Below are 8042 nucleotides of genomic sequence, written 5' to 3'. Positions count from 1 at the left end.
CCTTACAGGCCTATAGTCACTTTTAGGCACTATGACAACAGGCTCTGCATTTTTAATGAGCCCCACGTCATACTTGCCACATGCCCATAGAGCAGGGTTCACTCCCACAAGCTCATTAGGCACCCCTGTATCTACCAAGAACTCATCACTGTACTGTTGCCCGACTTGAGTGTCCTCCGAGTCAGGGAGAATGTACACACTTCTTATCGCTTTGCAAATAAACGGTGCCATCTGCATTTTGTAAATGCTTGACAAGGCAGAATACATCACCCCGGGTCGCTCAGTCGGCCCCCAATCAGACACGTTGTTACACCTTGCGGCAAAAGAGCTCAAGTCCTCCCATCTGTCTGTCACATGTTTTGACAAGCACATGTGAGGCCTTGAGTCTGGCATGCTATAGATTTCCCCCTGTTCCCGATTCAGCTCCACCCCCATTATACATCTCTGATTATCCCAATACAGAGCAGAACAAAGGATTTCATCATCTATCTTGGAAAAGAAACGATCACTAAACCCAGGGTCAGGGTCTTGTGATACCTGTGCAGTCATATGTATCTGGTGTGCCCCCATAAAATCTGCGTCTGGCGGAACAACTGAGCGAGCCATCTCAATTAATTGAGACGCCATCTCCATTTCTGCCCACCATTGATACAAAAATGTAAAAGGGAAATATGATTTCAAAAGTGTGTTCTCTGGTTTTGTCACTTCCACTCCCCCTGGCGTTGATATTAATTGAATACCCAGCAAAATCATTAAATCTCTCCCCAAGAGATTAAACGGACAGGCAGATCAATACAAGAATGCATGTTTAAAACTCAAGTCTGCCTTCCCTCCATCCTGTATAACGCAAGATATCGGCAATGTATAGTTTTCTCTGATTACAGTCCCAGATGCCCCCCTGGAAAAAGCATAGTGCCCGCTTATCTTTGCCCCTGGACAACTTTTTTCAGTAAGCACGCTATGTGTTGCCCCTGAGTCAACAATGAATGTCACCGGTTCATTTGAAATGTACAAAGTCATAACTGGCATCTTTAAGTAAGCTGTATTCTCAAACTTTAAATATGTTTCTACAGCTAAGACAGGCACTCTACTTTCAATATGCGAAATGGCTTCCGCTATCAGTGTGTGCATTCCTTCACTTTGTTTTTCATTGCACATTGCATGTGTGCGAAGTCGGTTGAGAGTGTGTGTGTGTGTGTGTGTTTATACTATGCCTGCGGTTGTTGCTCTGCCCGGCCCTCCTCGCCTCGACACCCATCCGCTGTGATCCCCCTCCTAGTCAATGCGATGGCTCCGCTGCATGTCCCTCTCTCTCTCTGTCCCCCGCTCCCCCTCGTCCTCCTCCTCTGCGGCGCTGTTGTTGAACCTCAGCTCGCCACTGCTCCTTTTTCCTCTCAAATTGGTCCCTCTGATCGCAATCTCGGTGCCAATGATCATTTTCGCCGTAAATGAAGCATGCTCCAGGGCGTTGACGCTGTCCCTGTTTTTTATAGGCATTTCCCCTCTGATATCCTCTCGGAATAGTCTGGCCAGCTGTGTCCTCCTTCAAAAGCTGTGTAACAGCTCTAACCAAAGTCAACTGCGATTGCTCATGTAACTTGCTGGCTTTCTTCCCTTTTTCCTCTATTTCTTCTCTGTATCTTTGCTCAGCGTGCTTTGCATGTTTTCTCACATCTGCCAGTCTGGCATCCGCGACACAAACACAAGAGTTCTTCACTTTATCTGCGATAGGCGGAATCAGTCCATCCAAAAATGTTCTGCTCATGTGACTCTCCCACACATCAGGCTCGTCCGGCAGATCATGCGCTTCCTGTAATCCGCTGTTGATAGTGAAAACCCCATACAATCTAGTGTAATAGTCCTCTGTGCTTTCACTCACAATCTGTTTGCAAGCTGTGATTTTTTCATGTCCACTTTGAGTGGGAAAGCCTCAATTATTCTGTCCCTTACTGCCTGTATGACAACAATATAAGGTCCATTGAGCGCATTCATCCAATCCCTGTGGCCCATTCTCACATCTTCGTCACCCAAAGCTGACTTAATCTTTGCGTAATGAGTTGGTCCCAGCCTCTTCATTAGCAGCCGTCGCAGTTCTGTGTTAGTGGGCATGAATTCTTGGCAGAAACTCAACAGCTGGTCCGCAAAACGCTGGCCTGATGCAGTTATGTCCGGTAAATGCCCCATAGCCTTTTCTCCGTCCTCATAATTCCATGGGCGGTGAACAAGAATCACCCCCTCAGGGCCCGCTACCTGAACCATAGGAAATTGGTTACTGACGAGTAGCGGATCTACCTCAGAAGGGGCCATGGCATGTTTCATCATCTGGCTACTATAGTCAATTCTCTCCTGTTCCCTCATATACTCCCCCCTGCTCCTCTTTTGTGGATTTTCATCCAAAGACAACACCAAAGAGGAAGGGTTCTCTGAAGCGGACCTCGCCTCCATTATGACTCTTGCCCGTTTCGTTCCACGGTCAGCTGGAGCTCCCTCAGCTGCTTGGAAAGGTCATCTGTTGTTGTCAATCCAGCCTTTGGTGTGAACGGCTTAGGTGGCGGCGGAGGCAGCCACGGCGCGGGCGGAGGGGGAGGTAGCTCTCCAGGGCAGAGAGGTGGTCCAGGTGGTTCCCACAGGGGAGGCTCAGTCACCGGTCATCCAGGTGATTGACGCAGGGGAGACTCAGTCGCCGGTAGTCCAGGTGGTTGACGCAAGGGAGACCCAGTCGCCGGTAGTCCAGGTGGCTGACGCAGGGGAGACCCAGTCGGCAGTAGTCCAGGTGGTTGACGTAGGGGAGGCCTCACACACGGAAGGGCATCGAGGTCAGGGTCCAGACACAGCAGCGACACCACCGCCGTGGGGGAAGAGACAGACAGCAAAATGTTATCCTCTACATCGTCTGCAGGCAAAAGCTTCATCGCTCTTTTTCCCTCTCTCCTCTCTGCCTCTCTCTTCCATAGACCTAAACAAGCCTCCTGCTTCTCTAAATCCTCCACAACTTCTATTTTAACACGCTTCTTTTTCCTCAACCGACTCCTCACTTCCCTCAATGCTTCCTGTAACTGAGGGGTTACAAAACCCGGACTGTATTAAAGATTGTTTAGATTAAACCACTACTAAATATTATTACTTGCCAGACAGTACAGTTAGTTAAATATGGCAGACACTCAATAGACGGCACAGGGACAAAGAGATCACGTTTACAGTATTTTAATAGCAATATCAATATACAACTGAATTAGTACGTTGCTCTTTAATAGTGAATGATAGTAGAATGTCAGAGTATCAAAGTCAGGGGGAATGAATAATTCCTAGGATAAGAATACTCGACCGGAGCTCTGCATGGAGTGAGAAGGCGATACAGGGCAAGCGAGGGGTATAGCTGGAGACAATGATTTCCCCCACGGAGTGGTAAGCTCCAGAGGAATTGAAGAATAGTCGGATACTCCTGCGGTCACTGAAGAAAAGGGGTTCTCGTACGGATCCAGTCCTTGTAATCCAAGTGCCCGATGGCAGGGTAATAGCTCGTAATCCAAAGCCCGACGGCAGTGATGATAGCTAGCTAGCTTCGTTGGTCATAGAAGCTAGCCCGATGAAGGTCTTCAGGTGAAGTTAGATCCAAATGCCAATGGTCTTAACTATGCTCTTCTCCATGTTACTTCGCTTACACAAGTCACTATAATACACCAACAATGGTTCTACAATATTAGGGTCGTATCTAAGTAGCTACTAGCTATCCGTAACGATACACCGCGGGTAGGCTTCCACTGCTTACATGTCCACTCGTTCTGCTGTTAGGTTACTTCACACTTCACCTTGTGTTCTGATACTCGTTACGTTAAGTTCACACACAGCTGCACATTAGATTAGGTTCACACTACGGCTGCTGCGCCTTCTACAATATATATACTCAGAGTGATTTCTAGAGCGCAACCGAATTACTTGTCCGGAATCAATGCGCCGGCTAAGGTCATGTCTGAACTTGCCCGGACACGTCTTTGAACTTGTCTGGGGGGCGTGACGGCTGGCGCCGCCAATGTCAAGGGCGGTGTCCAATGAGGCGAGCGAATAACACTATGATTCAAACGGAAGCTTAAAGGTATATAGCTTATATATATAAATAATATACAAGTTATACAAAATAATAAACGTAGATTCTCAGTGTTAATCTGGCCCTTCAGAACACTTCCTCTAGCTCTTTCAATTTTGTCAATGAGAAAGAACCCCCTATCGGAAAATTATTTTTCTTTACCCATAAGTCGAAGTAGGCCACAGAATCTAAACCATAAGTGCTTCTCATATACTTCACTCTTCCACTTTCCTCACCCTGTGGCCCCGCCAACTTGCTCCTGCCTCTTCCCATAGCGCAAATAAAATAAAAATAAAAATATAACAAAACAACAACAAAAAAAACCAATAAACAAAACCAAACAAAAAATAAAAGACAAAAAATAAAACCCACAAACAAAATATGTGGCAGACAAATCGTTTCCTCTGAACACTTTCGAGAAAAAAGCTCTGTGAAGTAGCGTACTAACAATGCCTATTATTATTATTACTATCTTATTTCTATTCAGAAAAACTGCAGTTTGACCAGATAAGGTAGTGGAAAACTAAACACACGACATAAGCCCCTGTCCCCTATCTCTTGGTATCCCACGCACGGTCCAACTTCCCGCCTCTCTGTGAAAAAAACAACCAAAAACCAGAATCAGTGCCTAAAACTATTGCATGAACTCCCCCTTTCCACTATACCCACAGTACCCCTTTGCACACGCCTGTTATTTCGGATACAAATGTAATTCCCGCCTAATTATCGGAACATACCTCTTAATTCCAAGTGTCCAGAGGAAAACCAAAAAGGGTACCCAAAAAACAATACTATATTCCAGTCCTAGACAACATCTGGACTCAGAGCCTCAAAATAACTTCCAACTCCCGCACGCATCCATATGGGTTTACCTGCCAGAGATGACAAAACAGTCAGTTTCCAGGTGTCCCCCTTCTCCTTGATCCTTTTCCTGGAGGTTTGGGGCAGGGGATAATTAGTATTCCCCTGGATTGCTCGTCGGCAATCCCTTCTCTGAACTCCCGCTGTCTGGTCTATCTTGACACCCTAATGTAACTGTAACACCTCGTCGCCATCTGTTGTGGGAGATTTATAATATAATATGAGCAAATAACTTTCTGAGTCCAAAGTTGAAATAAGAAATAGAAGATAGATTTAATTCCTCACTTGATCAATTGATACAATTTAAACACAGTTAATACACAGTTAATACATGCATATGACGTGTAAGGGACTGGAAAATTACCCTGAGGGTTGGCCGAAATGACCTATTATGACTGTCTTTTAAGTAAACAAAGCAGTTCCCATAACAGTGTAACTTACGGCCTTATAGCCTCCAGGGTCTAATACACTTTACAAGGATACAACCAATACTGTTGTGACTGGCTAAAATAGGTGCTTCTCTTAAAGAGAAACGCACACCTTACGTTGACATATGATGGCAGCCCCTCCCATACAACACCACAATGGTATGATAATATATTTCCACAACAGTCCTTTAATATTTCCCATTACAGATGGCGACGAGTGATGTTTATGGGATATTTTTTTAACTAGTTTTATTAGATTTTAAATCGAGGAGTGTCGAGGTGGCCGCGGGACGGACTCTGCAGACAGGGTGAATCTTGGGATTCCAGAGAAGCGCTGCCCTCTCTCGACCTCCTCCGTGCACTGGGGGGGGGCCGGGGGAGAGGACCGGCTGCGCCATCCGTTTGGCTGTCACCTCCGGCTTAAACCTTGGGAATGCGTGGGGAACATTCGGTGAGCTGTTGACATTCTGTTTAAAGCGTTTTTGTATCTATAAGTAGTTATGTTACAATTAGATTAGGGTGTCTAGATTGACCAGACAGCGAATGACACAGAGTAGTGCATTGTCGACGAGCAATCCGGGGGAGTGCTATTTTCCCTCGCCTCAAAACCTCTGTGAAAAGGACAGGAGAGAGAGGACCCCTGTCTACCGACTGTGTTGTCAACTCTGGCAGATTTTCCTGTGTGGATGCACTGTTTTAGGCACTGATCTGTTTTTATTTATTTTCTCTCACAAGGAGGCGGGAAGATGACCGTGCGTGAGATATTTTAAATTACTTAGGTCAGTCCCGAAATAAGAGCGTTTAATATCTGTTTAGACACTGATCTGTTTTTATTGATTTTTTCACAAGGAGGCGGGAAGGTGACCGTGCGTGGGGAATGCCATAGACAGAGGACAGTTGATTTTCTTGTGTGACTTAGTTTCTAAACACCTTATCTGGTCAAACTGCAGTTGTTTCTAGATGAAACTAAGATAAGGGCGTCTGTGCGTGTACGCTGCTATATAGCTTTTTTTCCACCAAGTGATTAGAGGAAACTATTTTTTGTTTACCACATATTTTATTTTGTTTTGTTTTTGTCTGTTAAGAAAAAAGAAGCGTGTTAAAGAATGGAGGATGTGGACAATTTAGAGGAGCAGGGAGCAGCCTGTATGTGGAAGAGGGGAGTGAGGGGAGAATCTGACACTTTGTTTTCTTTCTCTTCCCCCACGGCGGTGTGTCCGGAGCTTGCAGTGGACTCTGGGCTCGATGCCTTTCTGTGTGTGTCACCGGCAGTCCCGCCACGTCAACTGCCTCGCCGACGACCATCAACTCCGAAGCGAGGAGATAGGCCTCGTATACCACCACCACCACCCGCAATGGTCTGGCCTGTGTCAACATCCACACACGGGGCTGGATCAATAGCAGCACATGAAATGGCCAGGCAATTAGGGAAGCTGAGTCTGCATGCTCAACAGCTGATGGATCGGTCACAATTGTCGCTGATAAAAACGGTTGGACAATCACAGTTAGCCCTGGTGAGAACTGTCTCACAGCTTGCAAAGGACGACTCAGTTGGGCAGAGCATCCCGAGACGAAAGAGAAAGAGGCAGCGCAAACCTGCTGGTGCTTGTTTTATATGCGGCCAGAACGATCACTGGTATAAGGACTGTGCCTATAAAGAGGATTTTGAGCGGAAGAAGGCGCAGTGGAGGGCAGAGTTGCAAGGCGGGACGGAGCCATCAGCGCATTGACTGGATGGCACTGCGGGGAGGCATCGACCGGGGGACATGATGTAGCAGGCAGAGTATATGATACACACAAACACACATGTTTACATGCACGCACGCTGTGAAAGGGGATAAACAATTCGCTATTTTATCTGCATCATTTGTATGTGATGACATTGGCATGGGTGAATTTACATCATTCTAGTATCTTGTTATTGAACTAAAGAGCTGGACTGTTTTTTCTCATCATCACATTGTACCAGCCACCAAAATACTCATCAATATTTCAGGGAGAGAGTCTATAGTGAGTCTATAGAGAGAGGTCTATAGTGAGAGAGTCTATAGAGAGAGGTCTGTAGTGAGAGAGTCTATAGTGAGAGGTCTATAGTGAGTGAGTCTATAGAGAGAGGTCTATAGTGAGAGAGTCTATATAGAGAGGTCTGTAGTGAGAGAGTCTATAGTGAGAGGTCTATAGTGAGTGAGTCTATAGAGAGAGGTCTATAGTGAGAGAGTCTATAGAGAGAGGTCTGTAGTGAGAGAGTCTATAGTGAGAGGTCTATAGTGAGAGAGTCTATAGAGAGAGGTCTGTAGTCAGAGGTCTATAGAGAAAGGTCTATAGTGAGAGAGTCTATTGTGAGTCTATAGAGAGAGGTCTATAGTGAGGGTCTATAGAGAAAGGTCTATAGTGAGTCAAGTCAAGAGTTTTATTTGTCACGGCATACAAGTATACAATGAAATGCGGGTGGTCTTGCCTGCAACGATGTGCAATACAGTCGTACAACATATAATAGAATCCAATAAAAACAACATTGTGCAATAAATAGGTAACAGGTAACATGGTGTGATATCTCGGTATCTGTACATAGTTATTTACAGAGCATATAGGACATGCTAGGTAGCTTTGGTAGTGCAATACACTGTTACTGTTGTTATACTAATTTAAAGTGGCCTTTCCTTTTGGCC

This window comes from Notolepis coatsorum (genome assembly GCF_963971535.1).
Source record: "Notolepis coatsorum genome assembly, chromosome: 20".
Taxonomy (NCBI): domain Eukaryota; kingdom Metazoa; phylum Chordata; class Actinopteri; order Aulopiformes; family Paralepididae; genus Notolepis; species Notolepis coatsorum.
The sequence above is the reverse complement of the archived record's forward strand: the minus strand, read 5'-3'. Positions refer to the sequence as shown.